We start from the raw sequence: 14,121 nt of genomic DNA, 5'->3' as shown, positions 1-14,121 counted from the left end.
CTGTCCTATCTGGGTGCCTGGGAGAGTCATCAGCTGCCCACACATCAACAAACTGAGGAAGTGCAGTGCGTTACCGTGTAGTTACCATGGTAACAGCACCAACACCTGCAGCTCAGGTGACTTTTGATTTGAGGTTTGAATTGAAAGCCGCTGCAGCTTGTCCTTGGCTATTGTATCTTGACACATACTCCCGTTCCTCCTAATTGGAAGACAGGAGCCTCTTCTTGTGCTGGGTTCTGCAGCTTTGGAAGATAATGTCTCCTTCTGATGCCTCTCTCACACTCACCCTGACATCAAGGAACCCTCCAAATTCTTTAGAACAAAATGCAGAAAACCCCATCTGGCTGTTTTGTATCCTGTAGTGATAGACAAGCAGATAGAAATTTCAGTTTATTGACAGAGGCATCATGTCTTCTTATTTAGATTCTAAAATCCACACATTAAGTTAGCCAAAATCAAAGTTGAAGGCCATTTGTTACCTCTGTGTAACTTAGTCTGCACGCCTGGTATGGTGCTTTTTTAGGAGACTTCCATCAACATTTAAGATACTTTTCAGGCCTTTTTCAGATGGTAGGCTGCTGTTTTGAATGTGACTGGTTGTGAGTAGTCATAAATTAGCTCAGTTGTATCCAAGTTATTGTCCAATAAAAAGCAAATCAAAACTTCGGAGAAAGTATTTGAAAGTATTATTGCAAGATGGGGGAAGGGAACCATTGCTGGGGCAGGGGACTATTGCAATAGGGAGAGTGCTCTAAACTTAAGATTTCTGAGCACCTCTAGAGTTAGGCAAGAATTTTTCTTTCTTTTTTTAGAGACAGAGTCTCACTCTGCACCCAGACTGGAGTACAGTGGCATGATCATAGCAGCCTCAAACTCCTGGGCTTCAGCGATCCTCCTGCCTCAGACTCCTGAGGAACTGGGACTGACTACAGGTGTGCACCACCACACCTAGAAAGTTTATAAATTTTTTGTAGAGATGGGGTCTCATTATGTTGCCCAAACTGGTCTTGAACTCCTGGGCTAAAGTGGGTGGTGAGGTGGGTGGTAGTGATGGGTGATGGGTGGTGGTGGTGGTGGGTGGTGGTGGAATGGGTGGTGGGTGGGGTGAGGGGTGGGAAGTGGGTGGTGGGGTGGAGGGTGAGTGGTGGGGGTTGTTGGGGGTAGGAGATGGGTGGGGGGTGGGAAGTGGAGGGTGGGAGGTGGGGTTAGGGGTGACAGGTGGAGGTGGGGTGGGATTTCTTGACATTTTCTGTTTCCCAGGATCAGAGGGCTCAAGCAAATTTTAACATTGTCATTATAATATTTCTAGGGCTGGAAAGAATTTTAGAGTCTAGTTTCACCCTCTCATTTTACCGGTGAAGCAACTGAGGCCCTGACAGAGTTTTCCACCAAATCCGTCGAATTGGCTAAAGGCACAGAGAAGAAACTGCATGAGGGATGCTAAGACTTAGAACTATTCTAGTCTTCATGAACGTATATGCACAGGGTTATGGGGAGGTCGAAACGAGATCATTTTGAAGAGTCTTTGGAAAGTTAAAAGCAAGACTTAAAATAAGCAAAACATCTAAAATGGACATTCATTCTCTCTCTCAGCACCCCGACCTTGTTCTTCCAGATCTTCTAACAACCTGCATTTACCTACTGTGTTGACTTATCATCTGCCTCTCTGCACTACAATACAAGCTCTATGGGAGTAGGGGTTTTGGTTTTCTAGTTTGTTACTAATGGATTGTTAATATGCAGAATGGTTCTTACAGGCCAGGTACTCAACAAATATTTACTGAAAAATCAATAAGCCCAGGGAGTCATGAGCCCTAGAAATAAAGAAATCTTTAAAATATCATCAGCTTTTTGGTAGACTTCTGCAATCACCCAGCAATTATCTATGGGGAGCTTCAGAGTTCTCGGCATTCTCTCTGGATCTGGGGTTTGAGTGGTAAAGGAAACGGACCACGTCCTGCTGATCTTCCTGTGGGGAAGCCCAGCAGCAACTGGAAACTGATAGAGAAGTAAAATATCAGACAGTGACCCAAACAGCGAAGAGAATTCAAGGAGGGAGTATCACATCTTAGATTGGAGGTCAGGGTAGAAGAATGACCCAAACAGCGAAGAGAATTCAAGGAGGGAGGACCACATCTTACATTGGAGGTCAGAGTAGAAGAATGACCCAGACAGTGAAGAGAATTCAAGGAGGGAGTACCATGTCTTAGATTGGAGGCCAAAGTAGAAGAACTCTCTGGGTCTAACATTTGAGCAGATGTTGAAATGATGAGAAGACAGCCAAGTAAACCAACAAGGAAAGCATTCCGGGGGCAGCCCAGAAGAATCAGCTTCTTGCAATGTACATTTATACAGTGCCTTGTCTATTTCTAAGTGCCTTGCTGTCATCACCACCACGAGAGCCCTAAGGATTAGGGGTTTTGTTATCACCATGTCTGGTTTATTAGAAGGGCCTCTAAAGTTTGCCTCTAGTTTGGAAAACCACTGTTTCTATTTATCTGAATAGAGAAGAGAAAAGCTAACCTTGGGACCAGTTGTTTTAATTTGCAGGAAAACCTAGATTTCTAATGAATAACAATGAATGAGAGAGAATTGATACAGGCAGATCTGAGATATCCATATCTGTCTCTGCAGTACATGGTTAGGAAATGCTACATATGATTTGTATTTACTGTGCTGATGTTGAGAGAGGAACACCTGGGTGAGATCCAATAGGTTCTAAATAAATCTAGCTTGATGATATCTCTTTGAGTTATAAGTGTATATTCTATCTGTAGAGAAAGAAAGGGATAAGCTACATTGATTTTAATGGAACTGTCAGGAAGAGGTTAAATGAGTTGAAACATAAATGAGACAGTCATTACAAAATATTCAAATGAAATTTTGGGATAATAAGAATGCTCATTTAAAAAGCCCGTTCGATTAGTGTCAAGCTAGAACAGAAAAACACATTTAAAAGGCTGTACTTTAGTTTGTGTCTGTGTATTTGCCACACATAAGCTTAGACACTTAATAAGACATTTATAAACATTGAAATATATGAGTTGATATGGTGAAACATAATTCCAGAATCCCTGAGTATAATAGGTCTGGAGCATGATTTATAAGTTATTTTGCAATGATGTGTCTGAGGTCATGGTGGCCGCAGCTGTAGTCTCAGCTACTTGGGAAGCTGAGGTGGCAGGATCCTTTGAGCCTAGGAGTTCCAGGTTACAGTGAGCTGTGATGCGCCACTGCACTGCAGCCTGGGCAACAGAGTGAGACCCCATCTTTAAAGAAAAAAAAGAAGAATCTGAGACATTGTAAGAAAAATTCCTTCATCTCCTCATCAAGTGTTTATTGGGTGCCTGCTGTGTGCCCAGCCATATGCTAGAGGCTGGGGATATAGGAATAAAAGCTACCAGCCATGCCCTAGGTCAGTGCCTAGTTCTGGGTCAGCAAATAGCATCCAACTTGTTCAGTGCTATTCTATCATTAAAACATAAGCTGGAGTTCTATTTGTTTGCACATTTTACAAAAATAATATGTAAATAGATGATTCTATAAAAATGTCCAAACAATGCTGTTAGGTAGACATCACTCTACATACTTGTTTTGTGGGTGACATTGCCTCACTAAGGGGCAGCTCCAGCAGCCAATCAGAATCAAAGCTGTCCTCTTTCGTGGGTCCCTGGGCTTACCCAGGAAAGAACAAAATAAACTGACACAATGTAGGCTAATCATGATATTGAAAACAGAAAGGACTTGGGAGCCTCCTGAAATAAATTGTTAAAAATTACATAAACCTATTTATGGTTGGATTTATAATAAGTGCCTGTGTGTTTGTTTTCTTGACAGCTCTGTCAACCAGGCTGGAGTGCAGTGGGGCAATCATGGCTCACTGCAGCCTCCCCATCCCGGGCTCAATCGATCCTCCCACTGCAGCTTCCTGAGTGGGTAGGACTACAGGCATGCACCACCACTCCTGGCTAATTTTTTTTTCTTTGGTATTTTTTTGTAGAGACAGGGTTTTACCATGTTGCCCAGGCTGGCCTCCAACTCCTGGACTCAAGCAATCCACCTACCTCGGCCTCTCAAAATTCTGGGATTACAGGCGTGAGCCACCGCGCCTGGCCTGTGCTGGTGGTTGTAAGAGCATAAGCTATTGTTCTTTCCATCCTTCTCTTTTTCAGTTTTTCTTCTGTTTTTGCATAATTAGGCCCTTGTGAAGTTTGGCTGACATTTGTTGTATGCTTTTAATTCCCCTCAAAAAAGAATTTTCTACATTTTACAAAGAACTAAGAAAAAACCCAAAGAAAGCACTTTGTCCTGGGGATCTGTGGTCTCGTTTCCTGCAGCCTGTTTCCTGCGGCCTGTTTCAGTGAGCTCTGTTGCTTGTTAAAGCCTTAAATAAAGTCAATATTTTGTGATGAGACCATTTTAGAGGACATGCTTGCATATCTGTGATGTGCCCATGGACTCCCAACAGATGCTGCTATTTTCATAATGACATTTTCTAGCAGCAGAGATGAAACAAATATTGAGGCGTTGAGCTCCTTTCTTTGTTATATCAGATTAGAATGTAATGCCAATTGCATCCAGCTTCAAACAAACTCAAGGAATAAAAATCTAGACTTCCAAAACAGATGCACGAGGTTTGAATAAAGATTCATCTGAGGGTCTGCACTTGCTTTCCCCTCCTTACGTATTGTTCGTTGAAGTGATTTTTTAAAACCCAGGTCTGATCCTATCATCTCTGATGCTTACAATCTTTCCAAGGCTTCCCTTTACCTATGGACAAGGCATTTTAACATGATAGAAAATGTCCTTTCAGCCCATTCCCAACTGAGCAGGCCGCTGGCATGCACACATGCGCACCTCCAAGTGTGTGCCCCATGCCCATGTGGCTATGCTGTCTCGTAGTCTCCAAGTCACTGAGGGTCCCATTGCTGGGGCTAGGTGTGGTGTGCATGGTTCTTTCCCAGGAGATGGAGGGATGCCAGCCCTTTGCCTGGTGAGGTTTGGGACGAGGTCTTGCCGTAACCAGATGCTATGCTGCAATGCCAGGAGTGGGCGCTGGAAGTCTGTGTAACCCCTTAGTGTCCTTTCCCACCCCTTCCCCACCCCTTTAGGCTAGAATGTAATGCCTTAATATTCACACTGTGGTCCAAGTGCCAGCAATGCCAGCCTCACCTGGGAGCTCCTTAGCAATGCATCACACTAGGTCCTACCCTGGACTTACTGTGTCAGAAACTCTAGGGTGGATCCAGCTGTTGCATTTGAACCTCTGGGTGATTCTGATGTACATTTGAGTTTGCTGTAGATGAACACAGGCTGGCTCTTCTAGGTCCCACTGACGTATTGAAGCAGAATGTGCATGTTAACAGGAACCCATGATTTGTGTGCTCAGCACCGTTCAGAACCTGCTTCCTTGATTGCACCTATTCCATTCCTACTGAGCTCTTCTAGGTAGGTGGGCAGCAAGGAGGAGCAGTATAGACAGAGGCCTTGCTTTTAAAAAGCCTGCATTCCAGATGGAGGGTGGCATGACAATAAGAAGGGGGGAAAAGCAGGTAAAACAGTGGCAGAGTAATGGCTCTGAATCAAAGGAAACAGCCAGGTGGGAGGACAGGGGAGAAAGAGAGAGAGACAGAGACAGAGAGGAAGGTAGAGAGGCAGAGAGAGGAAAGTAGAGAGAGAGAGGAGGGACAAGGTAAAGACAGCATGGCCAGTGACGCCTCTCTCTAGGAGGAGCTAGCCTGTGCTCACCTGGGACCACGTTGCACAGAGGGTGTTGTGAGATGACTAGGCTCACTGCGCAGTTTCTGACTCAGTAGGTCTGGGGTGGGGCCTCAGCGTGTTGCGTTGTCCACAAGCTCCCAGGAGGTGTTGCTGCTGCTGGTTTGAGAACCCTAGATCTAGGAGATCATTCCAGAAACATGGCACATGTATTTAGACCTTGGGCTTTGGGGCAGGCGTGGGTGGGACAGGCTGTTCAGCACAGCCTGGGGGCAGAGGAAGGTGGGACATTGGGGGCCAAGTCTGGCAGGTCAGCAGGTGCCTTGTGGGCTGTGGGATTTTGTTCTCTTGGCCCAAGGGAGCTAGTGGTGGGTTGTGGCAGGGGAGAGATGTGGGGCCTGATTTGCACTTGTAAAAATGCAAATTATATTGCTTTGATTTTCTATTCAAGGACAGATTGGGAGGCAGAGGTAGAAGCAAGGGAGGTTAAGAGGCTACGGTGGTGGTCAGTCCCTTCCAGAGATGACGGTGGCTTGGATCCCCATGACAGTGGCAGAGAGTAGAGAAAGGTGAGCAGATTTGAGGTACATGGTGCAGGTGGAGCAGACGGCACTTGCTACTGGATGCTTGGGGGTGGGAGAGGGGAAGAGAGGAACCAAGGGTGCCTCTAAGCACAGCACTTGGGTGGAGGTGAAGCCATTCACTGGAATGGGAAGCTGGGGTTGGAGCAGTGGGAGGTGGGGCGGGAAACCCAGTGTTCTCTTTTAGACATGTCATGGTGTACGTGAGGATGAGACATCCTAGTGGGAACGTGGAGCTGGCATTTGGGCCTGTGAGTCTGAAATTCAGGGAAGTAGCCAGGGATGAGGATTTTATTTTGGAAGGCATCATCAAGAGGTGCCATTTGATTGAAGTTAGCAAATTGGTTCAGCCATCCAAGGGACTCCACACTCCCCAGCACACCACGATTCCCAGCCTCCTTCTAGGACTCTCCCGAGCCCAGCCTGGGTCTGGCTGCTTCCCCCGAAGCAGGGCTGGCTTGCTGCTCTTTCCCACAGCACAGCCACAGCTAGCAGCCTGCTAGGACAGAAGAAATCCTCTAAACCCAGCTCCTTTCTACTGGGGGCTCTGCTGACCTTCCGTGCCAGCCACCACTTCACTCAAGCCCTCCCACACTTGCCTCAGTGGGGTTTCCACCAGTTGGGTCTTTGCACATGTGGCTACTTCAGCCTCATGCCCTGACTGTATGGGGGTGCCCCACTGAGCCGGGATCTGCCCCCACGCCGTCGTGCTCACCCCCATGATGCGGAGCTGTTTTATCAGCTGGTTACTGTGTGTAGTCCAGGTCCTCAGAACTTGGAATAGGATGGGCCTTTTTCATTTAAAAAATATGCTCTCCAAACACAATTTTCAGATAAGCTCTTTCAACTTTATTTTCTTTTTCTTTTTCCTTTTTTATATGACTAGAGGCATGTGCAGGTCTTTAAAGAATCTCTGTGTGACTGTGATTGATTCTTTGGTCTGAACATGACAGCCTTCTGGTCAATTTAGCTGCTATTGAGTCACACCAAGACTGAGGAGCTGCATGTTCCACTCGCTGACTGTCTTTGGCAAGCCAACGTGAAGTCTTGGAATTAAATAACTATCCATTCTGTGCCTAAATACTCATTTGTAGAATCCATGTTCCTGCCTTTCCTGAGAAGCACCTTTGATTTGCTTTTACATTCTCATTTTTTTTTCCTGTTTCATAAGCTCAGTTCAATTCATCATAATCAGCTGTAGGCAGCTCCAAATTTAAATAATGTCACCTGGGTGAGTCATGCCTAAGGGAACACTGAGTTGGTCAATACACGGTTTCTGCACAATCTAAATTAAAGTCAACTTTGAGGTTGACTTGAACAGAGTGAATTCAGCCAGTGCTTCAGGTTTAAAAGACCAAGCTGCTCTTGGTTGTTTGTACATGATAAACTAGGTTGTCTTAGTTCACAGACGAATCCCAAAGAACGTCAGTGTCTTTTGGAAGTAGCAGATGTTGGGACTGAGAAACACTAAGCACTATCAAAGGACTAAATACCCCAGCAAACTGAAAATCCTGATACTCTTTGCAAAGTGCCTCAGTAATTATGGTCTGGAACACCTGGTGTGTTGGGGGAGGTTTATTTATCTTACCTTAATCAAGGACCATATGGTACTAAGTCAGGAAGCAGCAGTGGGACCTTGACTATTCCTAGGCCAAATATGGTAAAATTACTAATTGCCTTGCACAGGATTAATAAAGTGCTACTATTTGTGTTGAATTTTACTGAAACATAAGTTAGAGTTTATAGAGACAGTCATAAAATAGATATGATCTTTTCTGTTCCTGATCCTTTTCCAAAAGATATTACTTTCCTCCTCTTTCAGGGCCCAGGAACAAAGAATTGTTTTCCTTTCCTCATTTAATTAATATTTGTTGGGTGATTGCTATGCAATAGGTACTGTTGTACACCTTGAGGATACAAATGTGAGCAACATCATGGCCTCTGTTGACATAACGCTGAGAATGTGGCGGTGGAAATTGATATGTATTAATGTTGTGTAATTAGGAGAGGTGCATCTTACATGGAGGTGAGGCCTGAGGTTCTGGAGCCATGCTAGCTCCTCAAAGCTGAATCTTTGAAAAGAGAGTAATCAAGAATGAGGACAGAGATACAGGTGAGTTGGGAAGAGCTGAGATGTTCCTAAATATGTCAAGCTCGGATGGTATCTTCTAGGCAATGGCTAGCCATCCAAAGATTTTAAACAGAGGTGTAAGACTCATCAGATTTTACTTCTGAAAGATCATTCTGGGATTAAGGTGAAAGATAGATTTGAAAGGTGCTGCACACACCCAGAAGAGAGATAGGGAGATTTCACAGGGAGGTGACGGTGGGAGTGATAAAGAAAGGATGGAGTCATTGGTGAGAAGTAGGTGAAACAGAAAGACCCCAGGAGACAGAGATGCGGTGGGACAGTGAGACATAGGTGTGGTGGGATGGTGAGATATAGGTGTGTTGGGATGGTGAGATGTAGGTGTGTTGGGATGGTGAGATGTAGGTGTGGTGAGATGGGGAGATGCAGGTGTGGTGGGATAGTGAAATGTTGTGGTGGGATGGTGGGATGTAGTGTGGTGGGATGGTGAGACACAGGTGTGGAGGCCTCAGAACATCTAGCCTTTGGACAGGTGAGTTGGAACTTTAGCAGGAGTTGGGGAAGGAGACACAGTCTGAGAAAGCAGCTCTGTGGAATTGATTCTTCATCTGCAGAAGTGGATAGTCTCTTCCTGCAAGCATTTAGAGGAGGGAGGAGAAGCAATCACTAAGCCAGAGGGATGTGGAGAAAGCACAAATGACACTGAGGAGCAAGAGACACCAGAGGAGAAAGTATGACAGTGTCTTTACCAATACTTAGTAATGACCTTCCTTTTTGTTAATTTATTTAATTCTCAAAGTTTCCCCTATCAACAGGGAAGGAAACAGGATGACAGTGTGTGTCAGATATTCTCTGAAATGGCCACAATCAATCAACACCTTGCATTTTTGGAAGCTGAGGCTGGGTCTTCTCAGGCAGGGCAGACTGTTGAATCTGGGCTATCATCTCCACCACATTGACTATTCGAATATAGTGGAGGAGGCTGGGTGTGGTGGCTCATGCCTGTAATTCCAGCACTTTGGGAGGCCGAGGTGGGCAGACCACGAGGTCAGGAGATCGAGACCATCCTGGCTAACACGGTGAAACCCCATCTCTACTAAAAATACAAAAAATTAGCCGGGCATGGTGGTGGGTGCCTGTAGTCCCAGCTACTTGGGAGGCTGAGGCAGGAGAATGGCGTGAACCTGGGAGGCGGAGCTTGCAGTGAGCCCAGATTGCACCACTGCACTCCAGCCTGCGGGAGAGAGCAAGACTCCTCTCAAAACAAACAAACAAACAAACAAACAAACAAACAAACAAAAAAGAATATAGTGGAGGTGATGTCAGGTGCCTCCTGAGACTAGGTCATAAGAGGCCCTGCAGTACCTCTCTCTTAGAGTAGAGCTCTATGCTGGGGGCACCATGCCACGTGGAGAAACTACATGGAGACCCAGGTGGAAGTGCCCCAGTGACAACCAGTAAGCTCTCAGGGACATCTTTGCAGAACCAGCCTGAGCCATTTGGCTCCTGGGTCCTTGCTCTTCCTGTTCTGAGATGCCTCATGTATACTGTGGAGGTACGGATGCATTCTTGCAAACAGTATTCACATTCTTATAAAAATATGTACTTATGCAAATGGCATATTTGCCATACACAAGTGTTTCCCTAAATATTTAGAGCAAAAATTATTGCATGGATAGAGCCTGAAAGTCTTAAAAAAATCTTTCAGAATTTATCTTTTTTCATTTGTGAGTTGGAAAAAAAGAGCCCTTAAGACTCCCATACTGATCCAGTTTGCTTATTAAGTTCTCCCAGGCAGAGGGTATTACTTGCTTCTTTCCCCAGAGCACTTTGCTCATATCTGTCTTACGAAAATTGACTATGATTACTTGTTGATACTTCTGTTCAATGTGCTAGAACTTTGCAAAGGTGTGCTGAATAAATACTTAATAAATACTATTTGTTATGGGTTGGGTTGTGTCCCCACAAATCTTTATGTTGAATCCTAACCCCCAGGACCTCAGCATGTGACCTCATTTGGAATAGATATAATTAAATTAAGACAAAGTCTTAATTGGTTTACTGGGGCTGTCATAACAAAGTACCATAAACTGGATAGCTTGAACCACAGAAGCGTATTGCCTCCCAGTGCTGGAGGCTGGATGCCAGCAATCAAGGTGTGGGTAGGGTTGGGTCCTTCTGAGGCTCCGGGGCTGACTCTGCTCCATGCGTCTCTTGTTTAGGCTAATGCGCAGCACACATTAGCTGCTGGTGGTTTGCTGAACATCTTTGATGTTCCTTGGCTTGTAGAGGTCTAGTGCCCTGATCTCTGTCTTCATCTTCACATGGGCTTCTTCCCATGAGTGTAGCTGTGTTTGAGTTGCCCTTTTTATAAGGACACTGGTCATACTGGATTAGGGCTCACCTTAGTGACTTTGTCTTAATTTAATTATATCTATTCCAAATGAGGTCACATGCTGAGGTCCTGGGGGTTAGGATTCAACATAAAGATTTGTGGGGACACAACCCAACCCATAACAAATAGTATTTATTAAGTATTTATTCAGCACACCTTTGCAAAGTTCTAGCACATTGAACAGAAGTATCAACAAGTAATCATAGTCAATTTTTGTAAGACAGATAGGAGCAAAGTGCCCTGGGGAAAGAAGCAAGTAATACCCTCTGCCTGGGAGAACCAAGGAGGGCTTCCAGGAGGAGGAATTTATAGTGTGTACAGAGAGCGGGCTTATAAAAAGCAGAAATCACCCCATGCAAGAGCCAGGAGAAGACGGGCCTTGGTGAAGGGTGTGCTAGAGTCTGGAGGGCTGTCCAGTTCACGTTTTAGCCAGAGGATAGCATTCCAACTTGAATTTCTGAGAAAAAAAGCTGGGTACTTGTGTGCATTTCTTCTTTTCTTTTCTTTCTTTCTTTTTTTCTTCTTCTTCTTCTTTTTTTTTTTTTTTTTTGAGATAGAGTCCTGCTCTGTCACCCAGGCTGAAGTGCAATGATGCAATCTTGGCTCACTGCAACCTCCCCCTTGCAGGTTCAAGCAATTCTCCTGCCTCAGCCTCACAAGTAGCTGGGATTACAGGTGCATGCCTGGATAATTTTTGTATTTTTAGTAGAGATGGGATTTTGCCATGTTGGCCAGGCTGGCCTCGAACTCCTGGCCTCAACTGATCCACCTGCCTCAGCCTCCCAAAGTATTGGGATTACAAACGTAGCCACCATACTTGGCCTGTTTTTTCTTTTCTTGTTTTTATATCATGTCCTTTATTATTATTTTGGTTTAGGTGCCTCTACATATATATGTCTGCATTTTACCCTTATGATAAACTACACTTGATTTACTTTGCCATGCACAGGGCTGATTTTTACTCCCTCTATTAAGTTGGGCACTGAAGCCCAAGGAGCAGGCTCCTGGGCAGGGCTGGCCCTGTAGGAACGGGCGTCCACCCACTCCGGGTGTGTTCCTGTACGCCTCACACTCCTGCCATCTCGAAGGTCCTTGGCATGGGGTTGCAGCACTGCTCTCAGCTCACCTTCATTATTGGCATTAACTGTACTGTCACGGGGCACGATGGGTCCCTGGATTTAATCCCCACAACAGCCCTGGGAGCAAGGCATGGGGCCTATCTCCATTTTACTGAGGAGGAAACCGTATCTCAGAAAGAGAAGCCTGAGAAATACCACACAGAGGCCCTGAGAACACCCCCTTCGGCTGTCTTTGCTTGGAGAGGAAGCTGAGGCTCTGCAGGGCAAAGGGACTTGCCGAGGTACCAGGAGACCCAGTGGCCAAATCAAGCCCAGGCCCATGCCCTGTCTCATTGTCCTGGGCTGCTTCTAGGTTACCATTTCAAGCTTCCTGCCATTCTACATGACTTACCATAACGATAGAGGGAAATAAACAGCATTTTAGTCTCAAGGTTTTTTTTTTTTTTTAATTTTGGTTTTGTTTTCTTTAAAGACTTCAGTGCATCTTATAGCTGAGAGTGATTTGCCTGTTAAGTATGCAAAGTGAAGAAACATCTTTGTGTACCGATGCATCAGATCTTGGAGTTGGAAGGGCACTTCCTGGTGCTAACCCACCCCTGGCGCTCTCAGAAGGCAGGTGCTCAGTGTCCATGTACTGCCATGCCCGAAGCTTGGGGCCATACCATGGGAAGCACATGCTGTTCTTGTTCTTGTTCCAGGAGCAAAGGAAGCTTCCAAGGCTCTGCAGAGGGGTGGTAGCACCTCCCCTTGGACAGTTTCCCTCCTCCCTCCTTTCCTCACTCAGTAGCTCGCCTTCTTTCATGTGCAAGTCCCTTGCAGCTCTTGTAGGTGTGTCCTTTCTAACACTCACGGCAGCTTGCAACCCTTGAGTACAGCCTTGTGATTGGTTTTAAGTGTTTGTCTCCCTAACTCACTGGGATGAAGCCATGCATATATTGTTTCCCACTGGAATCTCATGGCTTAGTGCAGCCTCTGACACACACTGGGGCTGCATAGCTATTTGCAGAATGCATGAATCCAGCGCCTGGTCTCAGCCACCAAACTCTACCACTTTCTGCACTAGGTGGGTGGAGGGCAGTTGTGGGCTGGTAAGTGGCAAATACCCACAACCTGGCCTTCCTTCTGTGTGGGTGGGAGGACTGGTTCCCATGCATCTGCTCCAGGCTAGTCTCACTCCAGCATGCACACTGCTGATGTGTGCAGCTTGTTAGCCTAAACAAATGTGTTGAGGATTCTCCAGGTCCAAGCATAAAAGTCACTAATTGTTTCTCTAACAAAAACCCAAACTAGTGGCTGGTGGGCCAGTCCAGGCCCAGGGTTTTGTGCTGCCAACTTCATTCTTTTGGGTTTTCATGGACAGAGATGCTGGCTTGGCAAAAACATGGTATACTAAAATTTTTTAAGTGGGAAAGATTGCTGAGCCCTGACCTTGACAATGTTCTTGGCAAAGAGGACATGAGAAGCTGCTGGCAGTCAGTTCTCCTTTTGGTGGGGACACGCTTTGCAGTTCCAGGCTGCATTGTGTTACCACTCCTGCTCCCAAAAGCTGGTGACAAACAGATATATACAATCTATTCAGCCAGCTCTTTTGGCAAACTTTGCTTTCTCCTTGGTGGCTATTGGCTTGTTTTTATGGTTAATTATTGGCTTTCTTTTTCTTTCTTTCCTTTTCATTTTTTTCTAACAGACTCCAAGACTCAAACATTTGGAAGCTATCTGGATGTCTCTGGCCCCTCTCCTCCTCATTCTCTCCCAGCCAATGCTTCTTCCTTCCTCCAGTCTCACCCCCAGGAGTTCATCAGCCTCTGCTGCAGATTCTGTGGCAATGCAGAAGAATTTTGTTCCGAGCGAACTTGTCTGAAGGCTTGAAATGGCTTTCTTAAACTGAGTCACTTTTTATTCTCATAAGAGGTTAATTTTCTTTACACATGAAATCGATGTAGCTTGCTCTAGTGTTGCATATTGAACCTTCTCTCTTCTTTCCCCAGTGGACCCATAGGGGACCCAATGGGACCCATAGACTCCCAGAGACCTGGAGGATGCAGGTATCATGTGGTCATTGCCACAGAACCATGATGTGTCAGGAAGATGGCAGAAGACTGTGGAAGATGCGCATTTTTTTAAATAACAAGGACAGGAAACTCAGGGAATATCTGGATAAAGCAGGGATTGGCCTGGGATGTTCCAGATGAAGACAGGGCTGCAGGCTTGCCAAAGAACCCCCCGTGGGGATGGTGGTCCTTTGGATCAAGTTGTGGT

The sequence above is a fragment of the Pan troglodytes genome, chromosome 7, assembly GCF_028858775.2.
Source record: "Pan troglodytes isolate AG18354 chromosome 7, NHGRI_mPanTro3-v2.0_pri, whole genome shotgun sequence".
Taxonomy (NCBI): domain Eukaryota; kingdom Metazoa; phylum Chordata; class Mammalia; order Primates; family Hominidae; genus Pan; species Pan troglodytes.
Note: the sequence above shows the minus strand (reverse complement) of the source record.